We start from the raw sequence: 26,240 nt of genomic DNA, 5'->3' as shown, positions 1-26,240 counted from the left end.
ATTTTGTACAGATCGAAAACAAACATAGACAGTCATACTGCACTGACAGATAAACCCTGCAAGAGTATTCTACAGACCTTGAAATACAGAAACTATCGCCAAAGACACTCCTCAGTTACACTGCTCTGCTACTGTCGAGGAAAACTTGAATTTTTCAGTGTGAAACCGATCTCCAGCCAGGATTTATCACCACACACCATATAGCTGTAGTAAACACAAAATTCGTATCCTGCACTATACAAAATCATCACTTCTGCATCCTGTATGTAGCTATCGATCACCAGACACTCGTACATATACCACAAAGACAGACAGATTCTAAAAAATTATAAGCACATGCACCATATGTAGTCCTCAAAGTAGTAGATATTTTTCACGAGGTCGGTCGGTCATCCACCGCGACTAACGGTCGCGGGTCAACTGCCCCCATACTCACTTGCCTGATACGCGAGGAGAGGGCCATCACCGGCTCATGGTCACCCTCCGAACTGATGTGCAAAGACTGAGCTGGTTCCCCCTGGCACAAAGGCGTTACTGCTTCCCGCCCTGACCAGCTTGCTTGCTGCCATGCTTTCTACAGCCGTCTCCAGACTATGGCATTACAAGAACACATGTATTTTCACATGGTTTGCCAGAATATCGCACCGGTTTACGCGATAGTTCTCCATATCAAGCACACAGCAGATCGCTTGTGTTGTGTTGGCAGAAGAGCCAACACCGTGTTAGGAATGGAGGCCGAATTGCACGCGTTTTAGCTCACGCAGGCTGGCGTGAGGAGGGAAGAACTATACTGACGTGAGGTCTGGAACATGATAAGGAATTAGAATTCAGAAAGCGGGCATAATTAGTTTCATAATTAACTTAAATACATTAATGATGAACGTCGCTCTTGACGGTACATGATTCACAATATTATCTGTTGAGAATAGTAACTGAATATGGCGCCTTGCTAGGTCATAGCAAATGACGTAGCTGAAGGCTATGCTAAACTGTCGTCTCTGCAAATGAGAGCGTATGTAGGCAGTGAACCATCGCTAGCAAAGTCGGCTGTACAACTGGGACGATTGCTAGGGAGTCTCTCTAGACCTGCCGTGTGGTGACGCTCGGTCTGCAGTCACTGATAGTGGCGACACGCGGGTCCGACGTATACTAACGGACCGCGGCCGATTTAAAGGCTACCACCTAGCAAGTGTGGAGTCTGGCGGTGACACCACAGCTTGCACAGTATAATTCCGAAGATAAAGAGTGGAAATTATTTCGCTATAAAACAGAAATTTCAGTGAGATAGGACATGCTGCAAAACACTGAGTAACTAGGAACTTACCGCGTCTGCGAAGATCTTTACGTAAGAACTTGAAAAAAAAAGAGGAATAGTTCCACTCTTAGTTTTTTTAAAGAATACCTATGTCAATAATATAACAGATTCCATACCATCTTTCTACTTTACAAAGTCAAATAAGGTATCTTTCATGCCTAGAGAACCAATAAACGTCTCTTCCATCTGTTTTTCACCATCTAGATGCACACATCACACACAACAATCGCTGTTCTGTCAACTAAATAAAGACAGAAAATGTTTAGAAGCAGCCAACCGAACAATTTACATAGGACATAATAGCTGTCCAGCGCAAACACGCGCCTGTATTGAATGTTTTCAAATTTTCACGGAGAACATACGCGATCACGAGGCTGCCCAACATATACTGAGTATTAGTTCGCTATTGACCCACCTAGAGGGCGACATGGTTGTCAGTTATATTCTTGTACCCCAGACGCCCTCTCCAGTCTGGACGGCTACGCAGTAAGCCAGAAATATCAATCGTTCCGGCCACAGGCAACTGCCGCAATGTGCGCTCTCACACCCCAGGCAGAATCATCCTAGGAAACCAACCACATATATTTTATCACTGTATTTACAATTAAATGGCCACACGGGGTAGCCGTAAGTTCTTGGCCGCCTTGCAACGTTTTGCGCGGCTCCCGCCGTCGAAGGTTCAAGTCCTCCCTTGGGCATGGGTGTGTGTTGTCCTTAGCACCTTAGCATAAGTTAGATTAAGTAGTGTGTAAGCCTAGGGACCAATGACCTTAGCAGTTTGTTTCCATAGAACTTACCATAAATTTCCAAATTTACAATTAAATATTACGATTGCAGCCTCAATCTGATGACATTCAACAGTGAGCGACATATCCAAAATACATCCTCCCGACAACAGTGGCTCTGGAAATATCGTGTAGCAGCTTTATGACTGGGTATAATTTTCCACGTAACAACGTAAAATCGGTGAAGTCACTGATGACAGTGCCACTAAAGCAGAGTTATTAAACACGGTTTTCGGAAACTCCTTCACCAAAGAAGACGAAGAAAATATTCCTGAATTCCAATCAAGAACAACTGCCAAGATGAGAAACATAGAAGTAGATATCCTCGGAGTAACGAAGCAGCTTAAATCACTTAATAAAGGCAAGGCTTCCGGTCCAGATAGTATACCAGTCAGGTTCCTCTCAGAGTATGCTGATAAAATAGCTCCATATTTAGCAATTATATACAACCACTCGCTCACAGAAAGATCCATTACTAAAAACTGGAAAATTGCTCAAGTCACACCAATGCCCAAAATAGGAAGTAGGAGTAATCCGCTGAATTACAGGCCTATATCACTAACGTCGATTTGCACTAGGGTTTTGGAAAATATACTGTATTCGAATATTATGAAGTACCTCGAAGAAAACCATTTATTGACACATAGTCAGCACGGTTTCAGAAAATATCGTTCTTGTGAAACACAACTAGCTCTTTATACTCATGAAGTAATAAGTGCTATCGACAGACGATGTCAAATTGATTCCATATTTTTAGATTTCCATAATGCCTTCGACACCGTTCCTCACAAGCGTTTTCTAATCAAGAAATATCGCCTCACTTGTGCTACTGGATTCGTGATTTCCGGTCAGAAAGGTCACAGTTCGGAGTAATAGACGGAAAGTCATCGAGTAAAACAGAAGTAATATCCGGCGTTCCCCAAGGAAGTGTTATAGGCCCTCCATTGTTCCTGATCTATATTAACAACATAGAGACAATCTGAGTAGCCGTCTTAGATTGTTTGCAGATGATGTTGTCATTTACCAGCTTGTAAAGTCATCAGATGATCAAAACGACTTGCAAAATGATTTAGATAAGATATCTGTATGGTGCGAAAAGTGGCAATTGAGCCTGAATAAGGAAAAGTGTGAAGTTATTCACATGAGTACTAAAAGAAATCCGCTAAACTTGGATTACGCTGTAAGTCACACAAATCTGAAGGCTGTAAATTCAACTAAATACTTAGGGATTATAATTACAAATAACCTAAATTGGAACAATCACATAGATATTATTGTGGGTAGAGCAAGCCAAAGACTGCCATTCATTGGCAGAACACTTAGAAGGTGCAACAGGTCTACTAAAGAGACTGCTTACACCACCCTACTCTGGAGTGTTGCTGTGCGGTGTGGGATCCGCATCAGGTGCGACTTACGGATGACATCGAAAAAGTACAAAGAAGGGCAACTCGTTTTGTATTATCGCGAAATAGGGGATATGGTGTCGCAGATGTGATACGTGAATTGGAGTGGCAATCATTAAAACAAAGGCGTTTTTCGTTGCGACGGAATCTTCTCATGAAATTTCGATCACCAGTTTTCTCCCCCGATTGCGAAAACATTATGTTGACACCCACCCACCTACACAGGGAGAAATGATCATCACGATAAAATAAGAGAAATCAGGGCTCGCACAGTAAAATTTAAGTGCTCGTTTTTCCCGCGTGCCGTTCGAGAGTAGAACGGTAGAGAGACAGCTTGAAGGTGGTTCATTGAACCATCTGCCAGGCACTTTGTTGTGAATAGCAGAGTAATCACGTAGATGTAGATGCAGATGTAAAAAAAAATCTTTCATTGTCCTTACAGATGTCGCAGTTTTCCACATCAAATCCATACTTTCCTTATGACAGGACATAGTTATTTCCTTTGCACACGTCAGAACACCTACATACTTTATAAGCCTGCTGATCACAGCGAATCTATCACATATCCCGAACTGAGTACTGTACTTCTCCAATAACTGTATGCTGGTGACACCAAACAATACTGAGCAAAAATCCACGATGGATGGAAATGTCTCATTTTTTTTTTTTTTTTTTTTTTTTTTTTTTTTTTTGTGAGTGGTACCTGTGTGTCTTAGGTAGAGAGACGTAATCGTCGTATAAGCGAATAGCTGTTAAAATACATGATCACAATAGCTATGTTACAGTCACTAGCAGTCTTGGTTCCAAAGGCGCACACAAGTATCCATATTAAAAAGTATATAAGCTTTATAAATATAGGTATGGTATTGATTCCGAATGAAATGGTTTTCCACACCGGCCCGTGTGGCCGTGCGGTTCTAGGCGCTTCAGTCTGGAACCGCGTGACCGCCACGGTCGCAGGCTCGAATCCTGCCTCGGGCATGGATGTGTGTGATGTCCTTAGATTAGTTAGGTTTAAGTAGTTCTAAGTTCTGGGGGACTGATGACCACAGATGTTAAGTCCCATAGTGCTCAGAGCCATTTGAACCATTTTGGTCTTCCACACAAACACCACGACAATGAATATAGGTGGTGATCGCGGGATGTGTATTAACAGACCGAAAGTGCGGGTGCACGTCGCCGGCGGTGTAAGCCCCGAATAAAATCTCCGAATTTAGAAAGTGATTTGTCTCAATAAGGTGGTATTAACCCGGCATCTACAACTCCCTCATGCCTCCATTACATATTTCTCCAGTATTTGTGACACATTCTATCTCAATGCCATTTCAAAGGTTCTGTGATATATACACTGGCTTAAAGGCGAGGGAGGACAATGGTTGAGTGAGAATGATCATATACAGTAGTTGGTGCGCTGTGCGACAAATCTCTTTAAAAAAAATTGCAACCTTCTAGATTGAGGTCGTAAGAAATGTACAAAATACACTGGCGTTTCAGATTTATAGCGCTACACTTTCTGTTAGAAATGCTGTCTCCGATTTGGAATCAAGTCTCTCCATTCAGCCACATACCTGCATTGGAAAATGGCTCTGAGCACTATGCGACTCAACTGCTGAGGTCATCAGTGGCCTAGAACTTAGAGCTAATTAAACCTAACTAACCTAAGGACAGCACACAACACCCAGCCATCACGAGGCAGAGAAAATCCCTGACCCCGCCGAGAATCGAACCCGGGAACCCGGGCGTGGGAAGCGAGAACGCTACCGCACGACCACGAGATGCGGGCCCTGCATTGGATCCTAAGGCGATGTCGTTCAATGATTACAGCCACTGGTTAATCATATCTCGAAACGAGTCACCATTTTCGAACCTATCTGCTACAGCAAAACTCCAATGTGGTTTCAGACAGTCCATTGGCATCTTGTAACTGTTCCTCAGTATCTGCCCCACCATCCTGCAGCTTCATCCATGTGATTGTTCTAATTTAAGTTGGAACTGAACAGAAGTCGGAGAGCGCTATATCTACCACCTTCTGCAACCCATAGAGAAACGAGATCAGTTGAGTTAGTATGACAGGACCATCGCTTTTGACCACTCGGAGGAAATGGAATCATGTTGTTATACTGTAGCTCCGCCAACTGTGTACAATGTGTAAGGCCAAAGCCAAATGAAGCTTTCTCCTGCAACGCAAGGTAATATAAAGGACAGTATGAACAGTTATTGAAACTGGATGAACGACGAGTATTTTGCTACTGCATTTCAGTGCATCTACAAACTACATGTAGGTATTGCAGTTCAAAGGAGATCTGTATCCCTCAGGGTGCATTCACGTCTGGCACCCAGACATTCTCTCTATCATCGTTATTTTGTACCAGCCAAGAGAGAGAAAGGCTACAAGCTATAAAAATTCTACTAGCGTCATCTCACAGAGAACTTAATAAGATTTTACCACTTCCCTGTCTTCTGATATATATATATATATATATCGAAAACAAATACCATATGTGCGCTGGTATCGAGCATATGTTGCGATCCTATTAATTAAACAGGTATTGGTCCAGTGGGGGGGGGGGGGGGGGGGGGGGTACCCGTGGTCTAGGGGTAGCGTCTTTGATTCATAATCAAAACGTCTTCGGTCCCGGGTTCGATCCCCGCCACTGCCTAAAGTTTGATAAATAATCAGCATTGGCATAAGAAGTCAGCATCATTCTGCCAACGGCCTTGTCAAAGATGGCGGAGGAGCGGATAGAAGTTCAGGTCACTCTCTTGCCCTAGGGGTAGGAAATTGCCCCTAAAGGCGGAAGAATCACCAGTGGAAACCACTACATTACAGACACGTAACGTGTATCCACAGGACATGTGGCCTGTAATTGAAGAAGTGTCATGATGATCTCTCCATTGGCAAAAGATTCCGGAATAGTCCCCCATTCGGATCTCCGGGAGGGGACTGCCAAGGGGGAGGTTACTATGAGAAAAAGATTGAATAATCTACTAAAGGATAACGTTCTACGAGTCGGGGCGTGGAATGTCAGAAGCTTGAACGTGGTAGGGAAACTAGAATATCTGAAAAGGGAAATGCAAAGGCTCAATCTAGATATAGTAGGGTCAGTGAAGTGAAATGGAAGGAAGACAAGGATTTCTGGTCAGATGAGTATCGGGTAATATCAACAGCAGCAGAAAATGGTATAACAGGTGTAGGATTCTTTATGAATAGGAAGGTAGGGCAGAGGGTGTGTTACTGTGAACAGTTCAGTGACCGGGTAGTTCTAATCAGAATCGACAGCAGACCAACACCGACAACGATAGTTCAGGTATACATGCCGACGTCGCAAGCTGAAGATGAACAGATAGAGAAAGTGTATAAGGATATTGAAAGGGTAATGCAGTATGTAAAGGGGGACGAAAATCTAATAATCATGGGCGACTGGAATGCAGTTGTAGGGGAAGGAGTAGAAGAAAAGGTTACAGAAGAATATGGGCTTGGGACAAGGAATGAAAGAGGAGAAAGACTAATTGAGTTCTGTAACAAGTTTCAGCTAGTAATAGCGAATACCCTGTTCAAGAATCACAAGAGGAGGAGGTATACTTGGAAAAGGCCGGGAGATACGGGAAGATTTCAGTTAGATTACATCATGGTCAGACAGAGATTCCGAAATCAGATACTGGATTATAAGGCGTACCCAGGAGCAGATATAGACTCAGATCACAATATAGTAGTGATGAAGAGTAGGCTGAACTTCAAGACATTAGTCAGGAAGAATCAATACGCAAAGAAGTGGGATACGGAAGTACTAAGGAATGACGAGATACGTTTGAAGTTCTCTAACGCTATAGATACAGCAATAAGGAATAGCGCAGTAGGGAGCACAGTGGAAGAGGAATGGACATCTCTAAAAAGGGCCATCACAGAAGTTGGGAAGGAAAACGTAGGTAAACAGAAGATAGCTGCGAAGAAACCATGGGTAACAGAAGAAATACTTCAGTTGATTGATGAAAGGAGGAAGTACAAACATGTTCCGGGAAAATCAGGAATACAGAAATACAAGTCGCTGAGGAATGAAATAAATAGGAAGTGCAGGGAAGCTAAGACGAAATGGCTGCAGGAAAAATGTGAAGACATCGAAAAAGATATGATTGTCGGAAGGACAGACTCAGCATACAGGAAAGTCAAAGCAACCTTTGGTGACATTAAAAGCAACGGTGGTAACATTAAGAGTGCAACGGGAATTCCACTGTTAAATGCAGAGGAGAGAGCAGATAGGTGGAAAGAATACATTGAAAGCCTCTATGTGGGTGAAGATTTGTCTGATGTGATAAAAGAAGAAACAGGAGTCGATTTAGAAGAGATAGGGGATCCAGTATTAGAATCGGAATTTAAAAGAGCTTTGGAGGACTTACGGTCAAATAAGGCAGAAGGGGTAGATAACATTCCGTCAGTATTTCTAAAAGCATTGGGGGAAGTGGCAACAAAACGACTATTCACGTTGGTGTGTAGAATATATGAGTCTGGCGATATACCATTTGACTTTCGGAAAAGCATCATCCACACAATTCCGAAGACGGCAAGAGCTGACAAGTGCGAGAATTATCGCACAATCAGCTTAACAGCTCATGCATCGAAGCTGCTTACAAGAATAATATACAGAAGAATGGAAAAGAAAATTGAGAATGCGCTAGGTGACGATCAGTTTGGCTTTAGGAAAAGTAAAGGGACGAGAGAGGCAATTCTGACGTTACGGCTAATAATGGAAGCAAGGCTAAAGAAAAATCAAGACACTTTCATAGGATTTGTCGACCTGGAAAAAGCGTTCGACAATATAAAATGGTGCAAGCTGTTCGAGATTCTGAAAAATGTAGGAGTAAGCTATAGGGAGAGACGGGTCATATACAATATGTACAACAACCAAGAGGGAATAATAAGAGTGGACGATCAAGAACGAAGTGCTCGTATTAAGAAGGGTGTAAGACAAGGCTGTAGCCTTTCGGCCCTACTCTTCAATCTGTACATCGAGGAAGCAATGATGGAAATAAAAGAAAGGTTCAGGAGTGGAATTAAAATACAAGGTGAAAGGATATCAATGATACGATTCGCTGATGACATTGCTATCCTGAGTGAAAGTGAAGAAGAATTAAATGATCTGCTGAACGGAATGAACAGTCTAATGAGTACAGAGTATGGTTTGAGAGTAAATCGGAGAAAGACGAAGGTAATGAGAAGTAGTAGAAATGAGAAGAGCGAGAAACTTAACATCAGGATTGATGGTCACGAAGTCAAAGAAGTTAAGGAATTCTGCTACCTAGGCAGCAAAATAACCAATGACGGACGGAGCAAGGAGGACATCAAAAGCAGACTCGCTATGGCAAAAAAGGCATTTCTGGCCAAGAGAAGTCTACTAATATCAAATACCGGCCTTAATTTGAGGAAGAAATTTCTGAGGATGTACGTCTGGAGTACAGCATTGTACGGTAGTGAAACATGGACTGTGGGAAAACCGGAACAGAAGAGAATCGAAACATTTGAGATGTGGTGCTATAGACGAATGTTGAAAATTAGGTGGACTGATAAGGTAAGGAATGAGGAGGTTCTACGCAGAATCGGAGAGGAAAGGTTCAAAATGGCCCTGAGCACTATGTGACTTAACATCTATGGTCATCAGTCCCCTAGAACTTAGAACTACTTAAACCTAACTAACCTAAGGACATCACACAACACCCAGCCATCACGAGGCAGAGAAAATCCCTGACCCCGCCGGGGATCGAACCCGGGAACCCGGGCGTGGGAAGCGGAGCGGAAAGGAATATGTGGAAAACACTGATAAGGAGAAGGGACAGGATGATAGGACATCTGCTAAGACATGAGGGAATGACTTCCATGGTACTAGAGGGAGCTGTAGAGGGCAAAAACTGTAGAGGAAGACGGAGATTGGAATACGTCAAGCAAATAATTGAGGACGTAGGTTGCAAGTGCTACTCTGAGATGAAGAGGTTAGCACAGGAAAGGAATTCGTGGCGGGCCGCATCAAACTGTTTTGGTGCTAGCCATCCCTGGAATGTGTTGGCCCTCCACCAAGACTCTTTCTCCATCTCAAACAAAAAAAAAAAGAAAAAAAAAAGATCCAGTGGAGCAGTTGACCAGAGATCTAAGTCACAGAGACAGTCACAAGAAAGGGTCGCGGTGTTGTTGTTTGATACATCGTTTTTTCTGCTGTAACACATGCAAGCAGTGTTTGACTACAGCTTTATACGTCACCATACTATTTTATTTTTTTTCACCACGACTTTGAGGTCTGTGTCAGGTTCTAAACTGACAGTAACACGTGTCAATCGATGGGCTCTCACAGAAAACTGGACATCACATGGTGTACATTATGCTGCTGCTCCCACAACACACACACAGGATGATTGCAATAAAAGGCAGTCACAACAGATGGAAATTGGAAGAGTTTTGCGGTATTGGAGACTGTTTCCAAACAGCTGTCCAAAGGTGATTGATAACCTCTACATTTAAACTCATCTCCCACAATGTCGAGGTAGGAGATGGCTCAGTGTTCCGTTTCGACTGATCACTGTTTTGGTGCTAGCCATCCCTGGAATGTGTTGGCCCTCCACCAAGACTCTTTCTCCATCTCAAACAAGTGATGTCACTCTATCATTATGTGGTAATTAACAGCGTGAAAGTGGACATATGTGATGGAAAAGACACTGTCGATGGCCTGGAGCAAGCATCAGAATTGATAGTGCGATCAATTTCAGCAATTTTACTATAATTTCGATGCTGACCAGTGACATGGCAGCATGCTTCCCAGTTTCTGTATCATCGCTAAACCGCCCCTCCTCTACTTTGTGAGTACCATTGCGAATGTAGATAGATGACTGTGCCATATGCCCAGTCATTGTTAGTTCTGGCAGCCCTGACGCAGGCTACGAGCGCTTTTCGCCTGCTGGGTTACGAGATAAGTAATTTAGCTAGTAATGAATCGTTTTTGCTGTATTTTCTATAGTATTTACGTGCATTAGTGTTAGACAGACGTGATAAATTGAAGGTTTCAGTTTTTATTTGCGTCTGAATAAGATAAGTGTAGTTTCTATTTAGGACAGTTTCGCGGGTAAGCAAACGTTTGTTTACTTTTTTAACTGACGTTAAATATGCGGGATTATCAATTAAGTCAGTGTAAAATACTTAGTATTAACGTTTATTAGTGTCATTTAGACTCGATACATTGAAGGTAGCAATTTTTATATGTTTTATTAGGTCATTATCCGCGTGCACGTAAACGTTTGTTTACATTATAAATACTAGGGTTAATCGGTTTAAGTTAGTGTACAATACTTAGTATTTACGTTTATTAGTGTCATTTAGACTCGATACATTGAGGGTAGCAGTTTTTATACGTTTTAATAGGAAAAATGATACTGACAGTGAATTCTAGCCTCACTTGTATACTTTTGACTAGCGCAACCTGCGACTGTTAACAGTTAAGCAAACGTAAAATACGTGGTAAATTAGTGTTACACTACAATATCTGAACAAATCAGTGTTACAATATAGCTTCTTAGCCCTTCTTACAAGCAGTTTAGTTAGCAGAAAGATAAAACCCACCTCGCCGTCTGCTTAAATTCCTTAGCTTGTTGTGGGCTTTAGAGATCGTGTACTGTAAGCCCATCGGTTCCTATAAAGTAGATTTCGTATTTGTGCTTTACATTCTGAACTGTTATTGTTAGCTAAAGGTTTTGTTTTTTACCTACATCTGTCAGTGTACAATACTCAATATTTGCGTTTATTGGTGTCATTTAGACTCGGTACATTTAAGGTAACAGTTTTTATAGTTTTATTAGGTCATTTTCGCGTGTAGGTAAACGCTTGTTTACATTTTAAATACGAAGGATGCTCAGTAGGTGTAGCTTGCATAGCTTACTGTTTAATTCGATAATAATATTCACTAGGTAGCCCCTGGCAGTTTACTGTACTTCACTGTCTTATTCTTTAGTATTCACTAGATGGCCCCTAGCAGGAAAATAAGCACCAGATCTAGCTTCTACCATACAATTTTATTGATTTAAATTGTTTGAGTGTCCTTTCTGCCAACTAGACTGTAGCTGTTAACCTTGTGTGGCACTGGGTTTTCTTAAGTTTCTTATAGTAAATCAGTTATTAACCAGATGGACAGGGACTGTGTCTGTTGTGTGCGGATGCAGGAGGAGTTGACCACAGTCCAACGCAGCTGGAAGCTTTATTGGCCACAGTCAACAAGTTCTGGAGTGCCACCTTGAGGTGCGGTGGGGATTGGGTGCCTGCGGTAGCCTCTGCTATACTAGATGTGCGGGGAGGGGGGGGGGGGGATGTCATAGCTCTCTGTCACTGAACTGACCTCAGGTGTGACTGAGCCGGCCGGCCCACTCTCGCCTCAGCGTGGGTGGCGGACTGTGTCGAGATCTCGAGCCTCAAGGCAAAGGCTGCATGGGGGACACAGGCTCTGCCAAATCCCATGCACTTTGTTAATAAATTCTGTGTGATATTTGATGATGAGGGGGGGGGGGGGGGGGCTGAGCCGGATTAGAATGCACCTTCTGCCAGGATAGTAGCCGCTCCTTCAGCAAGGTCCAGACAGGCACGTGGGGGTAGGAGTTTGTTAGTTATTGGGAGCTCCAATGTTAGGCGGGTCATGGAGCCCCTCAGGAACATAGTGGCTAGGGCGGGGAAGAAGTCCAACGTTCACTCGGTGTGCTTGCTGGGGGGTCTTGTCCGGGATGTGGAAGAGGCTCTTCCAGCGGCTATCGAGCGTGCGGGGTGCAGCCAGCTGCAGATTGTTACACATGTCGGCACCAACGATGCCTGCCGTCAGGGTTCCGAGGTAATCCTTGGGTCCTTTCGACCGCTGGCTAAATTGGTGAAGGCGGTCTCCATCTCTCGAGGAGTGGAAACCAAGCTGACGATCTGCAGCATTGTACCAAGGGTGGACCGGGATCCTCTGGTTTGGAGTTGAGTGGAGAATCTAAACCAGAGGCTACGTCGACTCTGTGACTAAAATGGTTGTAGATTCCTCGACCTACGCTATGGTGTGGAAGGTAGTAGGACGCCCCTCGATAGACCAGAGGTGCACTACTCGCAGGAAGCAACTGCATGGGTGGCTCAGTACTTGTGGCGTGAACATGGGGGTTTTTAGGTTTGGATCCTCTCCACGTGAAACAAACCGTTGGCCTGAAAAATTACCAGTTCATGACACTGATGTGGGTGTTCCAACTGTAAAAGTTGTTAGTTCACCTAAATAGGTCATTCCAAAGGATTTAAATATGCCAAATCTCATGATAGTAAATTGTCGAAGTGTCTAGCAAGATCCCTGAGTTACTCTCCGAAACAGACAGTAGCAGTGCCAATATTGTGTTAGGTACCAAAAGCTGGTTGAAACCAGACATAAATAGCAGTGAAATTTTGAACTCGGATTGGATAATGTTTAGGAAGGATAGGACTGATGCTATGGAACGTGGTGTATTCATTGCAGTTAAAAGCTGCTCAAACGCAGTTGAGATCGATACTGGTTCGGACTGTGAAATAGTCTGGATAAAGCTGTCAATCAGACAAGTATTGACCATTTATTAGGATGTCTTATAGACCACCAACATCCGCAACAAAAGTCGCATAACGTTTCAGGGAAGGTCTTGAGTACACAGGAAATAAATATCCAAATTATCCATTAGTTATAGGTGGAGAATTTAATCTGTCATCCATTGACTGGGAAAATCACACGTTTATCACAGGAGGCAGAAGCAAAGACTCATGTGAAGTTATTCTAGGAGCGCTCTCAACATACAACCTTGATCAATTGGTTAGAAAACCAACTCGAGATGGGAACATATTAGATATCTTGGTGACAAACAGACCTGGTCTTTTTGAGGAAGTTAATCTAGAAGAAAGTATTAGCGATTATAATGTCGTTGTGGCTTCTATGTCAGTGGAAGTTGCAAAAAAACCAAAGAAACAGCGTAGAGTTTTCTTGTTTGGAAAAGCAAATAAAAGTGTCATTAATGAATATCTTCATAGTCAGCTCCAAGCATTCACCGCGTGACCCAAAGATATTGAGCATCTTTGGTCGGAATTTAAAGGTATCGTTCACCACATGCTAGAGAAGTATGTGCCTAACAAAAATATAGGGGAGGGAAAGGATCCACCTTGGTACAACAAACATATTAGGAAGTTGCTGAGTAAGCAGAGAATTTTGCACAGTCATTTTAAACGTAGTCACTGCCCCGCTGACAAACAGAAATTATGCTAAATGAAAGCAGCTGTTAAAAGGTCAATGAGAGATTCTTTTAACAAATTTGAAAGCAATATTTTATCTGCAGATTCTAAAAATAACCCCAAAAAATTTTGGTCATACGTAAAATCTATGAACGCTACAAATAATTCAGTACCTTCTCTTGCTGACAGTACGGGCAATGTAACGGATGATGATAAACAGAAGGCCGAAATTCTAAACCTAGCTTTCAAAAACTCGTTTACGGTAGAGGACTGCAGCACCATTCCCCCTTTCAATTATCGAACAAACGCAAGGATTGCTGTCATAGTGTTTAGTGTATCTGAAATTGTAAAACAGTTAAGATCCTTCGACGCCATGAAGGGTTCTGGACCAGACGGTATCCCCGTGCGATTATATGTTCACTATGCTACATATATAGCACCATTCTTATCTATAATCTGTCAGCGGGAAGTTCCACGGGACTGAAAGAGGGCCCAAGTCATAGCAATCTATAAAAAGGGTACAAAATCGGATGCACAGAATTACCGGCCAATTTCACTGACATCGATTTGTTGTAGAATCATATTTTGTGTTCAGACCTTTCTAGGCTCTGAGAAGCTCATCTGCTTTCTCAGCAACTTCCTAATAAGTTTGTTGTACCAAGGTGGACCCTTTCCCTCCCCTATATTTTTGTTAGGCACATACTTCTCTAGCACGTAGTGGACGATACCTTTTAGGAAACAGCGGTCGTGCGAGACACAGCTGGCCCTCTTTATGCATGATATACAACAGGCTCTAGATACCGGCTCCAAGGTGGATGCCATATTTATCGACTTTCGAAAGTCGTTCGACTCAGTTACACCCTGTCGCTTGCTTCAAAAAATGCGAGCTTATGGTCTATACGATGACATATGCGGTTAGGTAGGAAGTTTTCTAACAGGCAGAGAGCAGTATGTCATCCTGAATGGGGTGAATTCAACAGAAACAAGCGTAACTTCAGGTGTGCCACAGGGAAGCGTAATAGGTCCGCTGCTTTTTACGATTTACGTATGTTGATGATATTGACAGCGGCATTAGACTGTTTGCCGATGACGCTGTAATCTACGGGAAAGTAGTATCACACGAAAGTTGGGAACAAATCAATGAGGATTTGCAGAAAATAAATGCATGATGTACTGACTGGCAGTTGTCTCTCAATATTAGTAAGTGTAACCTATTGCGTATAACAAGGCGAAAATCCCCATTAATATACGAGTACAAAACAAATGCCCAGTCTTTGGAAGCGGCAACGTCCGTCAAGTATCTAGGTGTGACTATTCAAAATGATCTCAAATGGAATGATCAGATTACACAAGTAAAGAGCAAGGCGAACTCCAGATTACGGTTTATGGGTTGAATCCTGAAGCGATGCAGTCCTTCAACAAAGGAAATAGCTTACAATACGTTAGTTCGCCCAGTCTTGGAGTATTGTTCTTCTGTATGGGACCCTTACCAGTTGGGACTGATGCAAGAGATTGAGAAGGTCCAAAGAAGAGCGTCAAGATTCGTGACTGGCACATTTAGCCATCGCGAGACCGTTACAAGTCTCATAGAAAGTTTGAAGTGGGACACACTTACAGATAGACGGCGCGCTAAACAGAAGGGGCTGCTCACTAAATTCTGAAATCCGATCTTCACCGAGGATGTAGAGCATATATTATTACCACCAACTTTCAAATCGCGCAATGATCACCATTCAAAGATAAGGAAAATTAGAGCTCGTACTGAGGTGTTCAGACAGTTTTCCCTCCCGCGATCCGCGAGTGGAATAGAGGGTTGGGGAGGGACTTGCAGAGATTGGTGCGATTATCCCATCCCTGTCGCTAATTTTGTAAGCCCTCATCGCCAGTTTTGTAAAACCTCATCGCCAGTTTGGTAGAGACCTCGTCGCTACTGTTGTGAAGGCCGAGTTGCCACTGTTGTTACGGTAAGGTGGCCGAGTTTGTGAGCTCTTGGAACGGCTTCTGGTGCAGTACACCGCTAAGACAATTTCTTCCTGCCACTATTACACAGCTACGCCGCAGGGTCAGGTAAAAGGATAGGAGAATGAAGGTTCTACAACACTCCAACACATTAGAGACAACGTCACACAAAGGAGTTTAAAAGGTTTCCTTATCTTTGTGACTAGCTAAATAAAGAAGTATTCAACACTGCTTGTAATATAACACAAAAAGGCTCTCAATGACTAAATGCAAAAAATCGTAGGTAAACTTCCCAGTAGATAGCAAATGCAATTTACAACAACTGTCTGTTCATTTCTAAGAGTTCACTAAACGACGTTCTCTGTCTAAATCAGCCCTGGACGATGATCTATAACCAAGTGGGCGAGAGCTGCTCTTCTTCCTTCCGAGTATGTTTCTGTCCGTTGGCGTCCGGTCCCGCAAATGGCGACTCTCTATAGCACTGGCACCAGCTCGCATTTTTGCGCCTGTGGTGCTTTTTCCCTGAGTGTGTCTCGTTCAGGATTCGCAGCACTAGGCAAGTGCGTTCACCTATGGTGCCAATCGGACACAGTGGTCATCGTAACTGCACGCACTATCGCGACACGCCCCTCAACCGATTCAAATTCACATCTAGCGCCACCTATCAGCAGTCCCTGTCCATTTCCTCCATGCCCGTTACTCTGAGATTCCCGCGTGGGGTCGGACGTATTTGTGCATCTGCACTGACGAAGGTGGATTCGTTGCCTATCTAGACTAATCAATTATATGAATGCGTGCTGTCTGTTCTTTCGGACTTCTTCAGCCCAGAACCACAAACATGTCCGACCCCCGCGGGAATCTCATAGTAGCGAGCATGGAGAAAATGGACAGGGTCTGAGGATAGGTGGCGCTAGATATGAATGTGGATCGACCGATGGGCGTGCCGAGATAGTCCGCACAGTAGGTTAACGCACCTGCCTTGTAAGCAGCTTCGAATCCCGGTCCAGCACACATTTTCACTCGTTGCTGGTGATTCCGCGTTAAGTCTTGATGCAGATGATATCACTCGTTCCTTCCCTTTCCTTTCCTTTCTTCCCTGCTCCACCAAAACCTTAAATATAATGTATCACAGCAGCGGATTCCGCATGGTGTCTTTTGTTTCGTTAGATATGTCCGAAAAGACAGACACCACGCATTCATAGAACTGAGTTATGGTGTGATGACTGATGGGAATAGCTGCGCGATAAGTAACTAGAAACGAGAAGACGTGCATTTTTAGTAAAAATAATAATTATATATTCGTTAATTATCATATATTTGATGAATTTTATATTTAAATAGAATAGATAGTCGAATTAAACGAAAAAACAATTACTGAAACGAGACTCGAGCCAGTGTTACAACTATTACTAGTTTCGAACGCTACCATTTTTTAACTTTCACGTTTGTATATACACATTCATGCCCATCTGCTAGGACAGGCCACGTGGAAAAACTTTTGGAAGTGTTTCTTGTAGCTCGGCCGTTTCTTTACGACATAGTGCTCTACTGGGATATACTGTAGGAATTCTTGTATTGCTGCTGTCTTATAAGTGGGGACGAAGACTAGGCTAAATATTGTCCAATGAGCCGCACTTTGCTGTTGTTCTTTGCTTCCAGGTAGGCATTCCAGAATGACTGGGCTTAATCTTTAAAATGTATTGTGTTCTCACAGGCCCTGTTGCTAAAGGCTAGCTTTTGGTTGTCCATTTAGAGATGTATGTTATCTCACGACATGTTAGTCTGTGAGCTATGCTACGTGCCAGCTGGCAACAATCATAGCATTCTGTGTAACTTCATTTAATCTTACACTATAGGGAAAAAATTCCAGCACCAAGAAGAAGTTGTACGAGATAAACGAAAGTTGGTAGGCGTGTTTCTACATCTGAAAGATGACGTCTGTTCAAATTTCGCGCCATTCGTATAAGAGTGGCGGTAGTCGTGCCACTATTAGCTTGAAAATCAGGTTTGCTTTGAATACGTGCTGTAATGATCGCGAGCGTTAGTTACCCTTGAGATTCGCTCAAGTTAGTCAGAATGCCTTTAAGACGATGAAGACGCCATTATCAACACCTCATTGATTTTGAGCAAGGTCGTTAAATAGAACCATGATAAGCTGGACGTTCCTTCCGTGATTCTGCAGGAGATTAAGCAGGAGTGTACATGACTGTTGGTAGCTATGTTCACGGGAAGATATGGTCGCAAGAATACCGGACTTGGGATGGTCATGTGGAATTACCGGGAGGGAGTACTATCTTGTTCGGCGTATGGCTGTGGTACATCCAGCAGGAACTGGAGCAGCAGTTGCCATCACAATGACACAACGAACTGCTACAAATCGGTTACTTCAAGGACAGCTCCGATCCAGACGCCATGTAGCATCCTACTGACCCCAAACCACCGCCGTTTGCGAATTCAGTGACGTCAAGCGAGAGTTCGTCAGAGGACGCAGTGGAGGTCTGTTGTGTTTTCTGATGAAAGCCGGTTCTGCCTCGCTGCCAGTCATGGTCGTGTGTTGGTTGTAAAGATTCCAGGTGAGCGCCTGCAACCAACCCGTCTGCGGCCTACGCACAGGTGACCTACACCTGGAGCTATGGCAAGGATGCAATTTAGTAAGACTGAAGGAGCACTCTCGTGGCTGCAAATTTGTATGTCAGTCTGGTGATTCGACCTGTAGTGCAGCCATTCATGAACAGCATACCAGGGGGTGTTTACCAACAAGATAACGCTCGTCCTTATACCCCTGTTCTAACCCAATATGCTCTGCAGAGTGTCGACATGTTGACCTGCTCGATCACCAAATCTGTCTCCAATCGAGCACGCACGGGACATCTTCGGACGACAACTCCAGTATCATCAACAACCAGAATTAATCCTCCATGTATTGACCGACCGAGTTCAACAGGCACGGAACTCCTTCCCACAAACTGACGTATGGCACATGTACCACACAATGTATGCACATTTGCATGCCTGCGTTCAACATTCTGGCAGTTACACCGGTTATTAATGTACTAACATTCACATTTGCAATGGCTTTTCTCGCACGTATGTTTACCTGTGAACATGCGAAGTTAATCACATAAATATTTTATTTCATTTTACACGTCTAGTTCCGTATGACCAAATTGAGGAGCAAATTTCCAAGGTCATGGAACGTGTCAGTACATGAAATTACAATAAAAAATTAATATCAAATAAAATAAAATTTTTATGAACCCCAAAAACTATAAGCCATAAGTTTACGTAAATGCAGTCAACAATATTACACAGGGATCAGCTTAACTTTCAAGGAACTCCTCGACAGAATAGAAGGAGTGACCCCATGAGGAAACTCTTCAGTTAAGATTTGAAAGCGTGTGGATTACTGCTAAGATTTTTGAATTCATGTGGTAGCTTATTAATGGATGCGGCAGTATACTGCACACCTTTGTGCAAGAGTCAAGGAAGTGCGATCCAAATGCAGATTGGATTTCTGCATAGCATTAACTGAGTGAAAGCTGCCAATTCTTGCGACTAAGCTGATATTGATAACAACAAACGACAGTAAAGAATATATATATTGAGACGTAGACAAATGTAGTCGCGAAATTTCATTATTCTACAATAATTATTTCTTGCTTTTGGGATTTTTTCCACCAGTGTATATACAGGGAGGTGACAAAAATCTTTGGGTAGCTCCTAGTATCATGTCGGACCTTCTTTTTCCCAGCATAGTGCACCAACTCGACTCAACAAGTCATTGGATATCCCCTGCAGAAATATTGAGCTATGCTGCCTCTATAGCTGTCCATAATTGCGAAAGTGTTGCCAGTTCGGAATTTTGTGCACGAACTAACTTCTCGATTATTTTAATAAATATTCGATGGGTCTCATGTTGGGCGATCTGGGTGGCCAAATAATTCTCTAGATCTGCCTAGAATGTTCTTCGAACTATTTGCAAACAATTGTGGCTGAGTAATTCCATCGTTGTTTGGGAATGTAGTGGCGACTTCTGCCACCAAATGTATCAGGATGACCAAATGTAGCGGGAAGAAGTAGAAGGTACCATATTAAGACTCATCTCAGCTTTCCAAGTGATTTATTGTTCCCAACTACAATGCTGTGTTCCCCTCAGTCTGCATCACCAGGTCCCGCAATGCTGAGGACAGCACTTCGCTGTCTGTGGAACCGCTTGGCATGGAATGGCTGCCTCGGCAATCCGTGCACGCACTGTGTGTCGGCCTTGTACGTCAGCGGAGTTGACTCGTCGTCAGGATGCCGGCAGTTGACTCAGCAGTCTGCGTCCCTGCCTACTGAGCGCCACTCGGTGTGAGCTGCAGGTGGCCAGCTGCATGCTTCTCGCCGGCGTGGCTAAGATCGCGGCGACAACAAGTGCCTGCGATCTGGAGTCATGGAGTCAGACTCTGCGGCTCTCGCCTCAGAATGCCTCTGGCGTGTGTTGGAAGCCAGGACGACTGCCTGACTGCCTGTGGTAGTGAGCTGTGGAGAGGCCCACCGCTGGCTGGCTATGTTTCCTGCTTCGGTCCCAGAGGGTCGAACCAGCGACCCACCATGGACTTGATCGCTGGCGCCCCATCTGCTGCTGTGTGTAGCTGGTGGTGTGACATGTCCCGCCATCCTGGAGAGCTGCCACACTTGAATAAATCTCGTTAGAAATCCGCGCATATTTGTACGTGGCTGTGTGCCTCTGTTTTGCCATACGCGCTGCTTTGCGTCACGTACACATAACACGCTAGGTTGGCCAGTGGGCGCCTTCTGCCTGTGATTTGCGACATGCAAAACCACTATGAATACTCTTTCAGCAATTTGACGGCGGTGCCGCTACATTATTCCCCTCTTCGGAAAGACCTGGTCCCCAGTTTGACCCTAAACTAGCTCTTAACTTGTTTGGGTCTGCACCTATGGCATATTTCCTTACTATTAGAAAACTTAAATGTGGTCTAGTGCCCCTTAAAACCATGACATGAAACAAAACGTAAAAATTCCCTACTGGACGACCACTGCTCGATCAACCCCTTACCTACTCATCTCACGCCCTCGGTATCCAATCCACTGGGACTTGGACTACCCTTGGTTCCCTCATGGAATTAGCTGTCCGCCTGATCAGAAAGAAAACAACACATAACAAAGTTAAGGCTGCGATGACACTTGACACAGAGGTGTTCAAAATGATCATTATTTGCCGTTGCCTTACTCTCCTCTGCGAGTTGCCTCACCACTTCCACCGTGTTGATCAGTTCTTTTATATCGCTTTCGTCTGCGGTTCCAAAAACTGTCTTTAAAATTTTTCCCCCTGTGTTCAGCCATCCTCGTTTCCATCTTGACCATGGCACCGCTTCCACCATCTGTCCTACCTGCTTCCGTAGCGTCTTATAAGCCCCATGCAATTTCATATACTCCCCTGCAACTTCCTTCAGCATTCCCTTGCCCTCTGCACATTGTCTAAGGTTTTCGAACACTTACTCAATCCTCCTTACTTCATTCTGCATTTCCCATACGTTCCATACCAATTTTAACGCCCACTGGTGACTCGACACCACCACTTCTTCCTGCCTTGAGTACAGCACACTCTCATCCAGGTGCTGCACCCATTAATCTTATCTTGGCTATATGTAACAACTGCTCATCAGACCAACCATTCATCACCGCTGAAGTCTCCAAGTCCGCCACAAACGAACCCACATCCTCAGATGCGTTGCCAGAAAATGGAATAATTAAACTCGCGGCAGCTGGATCAATCGCCTGCCCCACAGGCAACAATGACTGATCAGATGCAGTTCCCAGCTCACTTCCAGATATTAATTCATTTCTCAACTGCGTATTGTCTACTGGCAATTGTGTTACTTTTCCAACAAAATCTGTACTGCTTCTGGTTCCGACACACCTTGCGTCCCTGACTCTGCCATTGTGTTGCTTTCGTTCCCAGTTAGTCCCGAAACAAATTTAAGTAGAAGAATAACCCTCCTCTCTACAGCTCGTATCATCAGACGCGGTAACATCATACTCAAACCAATACATAAGTAATTAAATGCCACGAAAGAAAATAATAAATCTTACAGCCCCAAATACACTAACACTTATTCTGACAAAAAAAATATGCCTACGCAAAACATCTAAAATGGCCTGCCATGAGCCATACTCAAAAACACAAAAAGGAAAGAAAACGTCCAATACTCAAAAGAAAACTGGTCCAAACTCACCACATCTTGTGAATGAAATGTGGGTGGTGGGCTCGAACGTCATACTAGTTAGACGACGTCCGCTATTCTGTTTTTGTACCTTTGTAAAAGCCCTTCCTTTAACTGCTTAAACTGTCCTGCCTTCCTTAAGGCCTTAGAACACCTTACACATGTTTTCGCTTCTACAAATACTCCCCGCTCAAAACAACTTGCTACTGCTACCAAATTCTCGTAGGTGGAGAAGATCCAATGCATCACGACCCGTTGCAAGCTCAATTTTGGCTCCACGATGTCCCTTGGACAGTCTATTCCTTTCCCCCAGGCTAAAAATAACTGCACCGTACATATGTCCGGATTGGTACTTACCACCCTGCATGGACGTACCGTTATCTTCCCTCTACTGCAGCTTCGTTGTTCCTCCCTTGCCATTTCGGCGTTCCAGTTTCTAGTTGCCGAGATCATCAATACCTTTCTAGTTTTCACTTCCACAACCTTGCTCAACTCTCCCCACTTCATTGGATGTGGGTGGACCTTTTAACACTGAATCCTCGCGTTCTTCCCCATAACAGTTCGTCCCTGGTAGCTCAGTGGTCAGCGCGACGCAATGTCGTGCCTAACGGCCCTGGTTCGATTCCCGGCTGGGTCGGAGATTTTCTCCGATCAAGGACTAGGTGTTGTGTTGTCCTTATCATCATCGTTTCATCCCCATCGACACTTAATTCGCCGAAGTGGCGTCAACTCGAAAGACTTGCACAAGGCGAACGGCCTACTCTACGGCTGGCCGCGGAGGTCTAGCGGTTCTGGCGCTGCAGTCCGGAACCGCGGGACTGCTACGGTCGCAGGTTCGAATCCTGCCTCGGGCATGGGTGTGTGTGATGTCCTTAGGTTAGTTAGGTTTAAGTAGTTCTAAGTTCTAGGGGACTTATGACCTAAGATGTTGAGTCCCATAGTGCTCAGAGCCAACCCACTCTACGGGAGGCCCTAGCCACACGGCATTTCCATTCCCCATAACCGGGAATTGGACCAAAATATACACTCTTGCGCGTTCGGTTGTTACCCTTACTGTCGCAACCTGATAGAAAAAAGGCCAATTTTGCTCGTTGGGCTCTATTATTAAATATAACCCTGACGGTAGTTCCTTCTGCACCTTACGCAACCCGCGTAAATATTGGTCCAGCGATAACAAATCGGTAATTATCTGTCCTTGCAATGGGTGATGCAGCGTTTCTTGCAGATTCGTTATTACTCCCTGCATATCCCACACACTGTCGGCTACTCCTTGCATAAGTGTGTTTTTCACTACCCGCCCTGCTAATGCGCGGAGCAGGACTTCACCTTCCAATGTCCCTATCTGAGTTGCATGCCAAGCTTCCGTTGCCCTACTCTCCTCTAGTGCCGTTAAGGGAATATGAAGTCCATGATTGGCAGAAAATGTTCAAAATGGTTCAAATGGCTCTGAGCACCATGGGACTTAACATCGGAGGTCATCAGTCCCCTAGAACTTAGAACTACTTAAACCTAACTAACCTAAGGACATCACACACATCAATGCCCGAGGCAGGATTCGAACCTGCGACCGTAGTGGCCGCGCGGTTCTAGACTGAAGCGCCTAGAACCACTCGGCTACTCCGGCCCGCCTGAAAATGTTCTCCAGGTAGCCAAACATAACCATTTAAACTTAAAGATCGGTTCAGTTTGAAACGTCCCCTTTGAACAATTATTCACGACTGTCCTTAACCTGACACACAATATTTTGTTAGCGCAACGCAATCTGACTTTCAAAATTCCCTACAAAAGAATGGCCCTGACTAACATTAAACTATACCTTTCACAAATCACTTACCTCACAAAAATCTTCGCTGCTCAAGCTACTGCAATACAGGAGCGCCACTACTGCCAGCTAAATGAAAGATTCAAACTACTGAAGGCACTAACTACTGATAGGGATAGTTAGCAAATGAAAGATATTAATAGAGAACAAACAATGTATTTACCTTGATATCATCATGTATAAATATAGCAGTTCATGACAAATTTCAAAACTCCGCCATCTCTCTCCCCACATCCACCACTGCTGGCGGCTCACTTCCAACTGCGCAACGCTACGCGCTGTTCACATTCAGCTCCCGCTGCCCAACACTACAATGGCAGACAACAATGCAAACTAGCCACAGACTGCACACAGCACAGCCAGTGATTTTCATACAGAGGTGGCGTTACCAATAAAAAAACCTAAACAGCCTACTTACATAGCCCCCATGCTCCCCACAAAAATTTTTACAAATTGGATTGGGCAGTGGCCAATACAGATTTGAAAAAAATTTTTCATAATTACAATAACAAAGAAATCAAATGCACACACTTATTGATGCAATGTTGGTCAAAAGCTAAAAATTTCTCACAGTCCATAAAGACAGTCCACATTGTTCATCACAGTAAAAATGCAGAGTTTTTCTCAAAGTCTGAGCAGTAAAAGAAAATGCACATAGAAGTAGTGGATTTCCATGCAGTCTTGAAGAAGTAGTGTTGTCCTTCCAACGGAAAGACAGTGTGAAACGTCCCCTTTTTGAACAATTATACACGACTGTCCTTAACCTGACACACAATATTTTGTTAGCGCAACGCAATCTGACTTTCAAAATTCCCTACAAAAGAATGGCCCTGACTAACATTAAACTATACCTTTCACAAATCACTTACCTCACAAAAATCTTCGCTGCTCAAGCTACTGCAATACAGGAGCGCCACTACTGCCAGCTAAATGAAAGATTCAAACTACTGAAGGCACTAACTACTGATAGGGATAGTTAGCAAATGAAAGATATTAATAGAGAACAAACAATGTATTTACCTTGATATCATCATGTATAAATATAGCAGTTCATGACAAATTTCAAAACTCCGCCATCTCTCTCCCCACATCCACCACTGCTGGCGGCTCACCTCCAACTGCGCAACGCTACGCGCTGTTCACATCCAGCTCCCGCTGCCCAACACTACAATGGCAGACAACAATGCAAACTAGCCACAGACTGCACACAGCACAGCCAGTGATTTTCATACAGAGGTGGTGTTACCAATAAAAAAACCTAAACAGCCTACTTACAAGCTGGACCAGAGGACCCAGTCCATTCCATGGGAACACAACCCACACCATTATGGAGTCACCACCAGCTTGCACAGAGCCTTGTTGACAACGTGGTTGTATGGTTTAGTGGGGACTGCGCCACACTTGAACCCAACCATTAGCTCAAATGACTGAAATCGGAAGTCATCTGACCAGGCCACGGTTTTCAGGTAGTCTAAGGTCCAAACGATATAGTGTCGAGCCCAGGAGAGGCGCTGCAGGTGATGTCATCCTGTTCACAAAGGCACTCGCGTCGGTCGGCTGCAGCCGTAGCCGATTAACTCAAATGGTTCAAATGGCTCTGAGCACTATGCGACTTAATTTCTGAGGTCATCAGTCGCCTAAAACTTGGAACTAATTAAACCTAACTAACCTAAGGCATCACACACATCCATGCCCGAGGCAGGATTCGAACCTGCGACCGTAGCGGTCGCTCGGTTCCAGACTGTAGTGCCTGGAACCGCAGGCCGATTAATTCCATATTGCGCACCACTATCCTAACGGATACGTTAGTCATTCGTTCGACATTCATTTCTGCCATAATTTCCGCAGAGTTGTTTATTTGTTAGCACTGACAACTCCCTGCAGACACCGCTGCTCACGGTCGTTAAATGGTGGCCGTCGCCCACTGCGTTGTCGGTGGTGAGAAGTAATGTCCGAAATTTGGTATTCTCGGCACACCCCTGAAACTATGTTTTATTCCCTATCTGTTGCCGGAATGGGATGTCCCGTGCGTTTAGTTCCAACTACCAACTCGCGTTCAGAGTCTGTTAATTCCCGTCGTGCGGCAATAATCACTTCGGAAACCGTTTCACATGAATCACCTGCGTGCAAATGAAAGCTCCATCAATGCACTGCCATTTTATATCTTGTGTACGCTATACTACAGCCATCTATATATCTTTTGTCCCCTCATTGTAATTTCTCCCCCGTCGAAATTATTTCATTTACCACATGACACCAGGTTGAACACATGCAGGATTTAAGGATGTGGTTATTAATATTTTCCCACGCTTGTTTTCATTGCGTCTTGATATTTAAGCTTTGTCCGGTTACTTGTCTGCCTCTGGGTTAGCAATCTGTATGTTTTACTGCAGTTAAAAGTTTGGAGATCATCGTGAATGTAGGTACGCTCAACTTAATATTTGCTTACATAATGTAGGTCTCTACTTGTGTTGCTTACACTGATCGGCACT

This window comes from Schistocerca americana, chromosome X (genome assembly GCF_021461395.2).
Source record: "Schistocerca americana isolate TAMUIC-IGC-003095 chromosome X, iqSchAmer2.1, whole genome shotgun sequence".
Classification (NCBI taxonomy): domain Eukaryota; kingdom Metazoa; phylum Arthropoda; class Insecta; order Orthoptera; family Acrididae; genus Schistocerca; species Schistocerca americana.
This window is presented reverse-complemented; position numbering follows the sequence as displayed.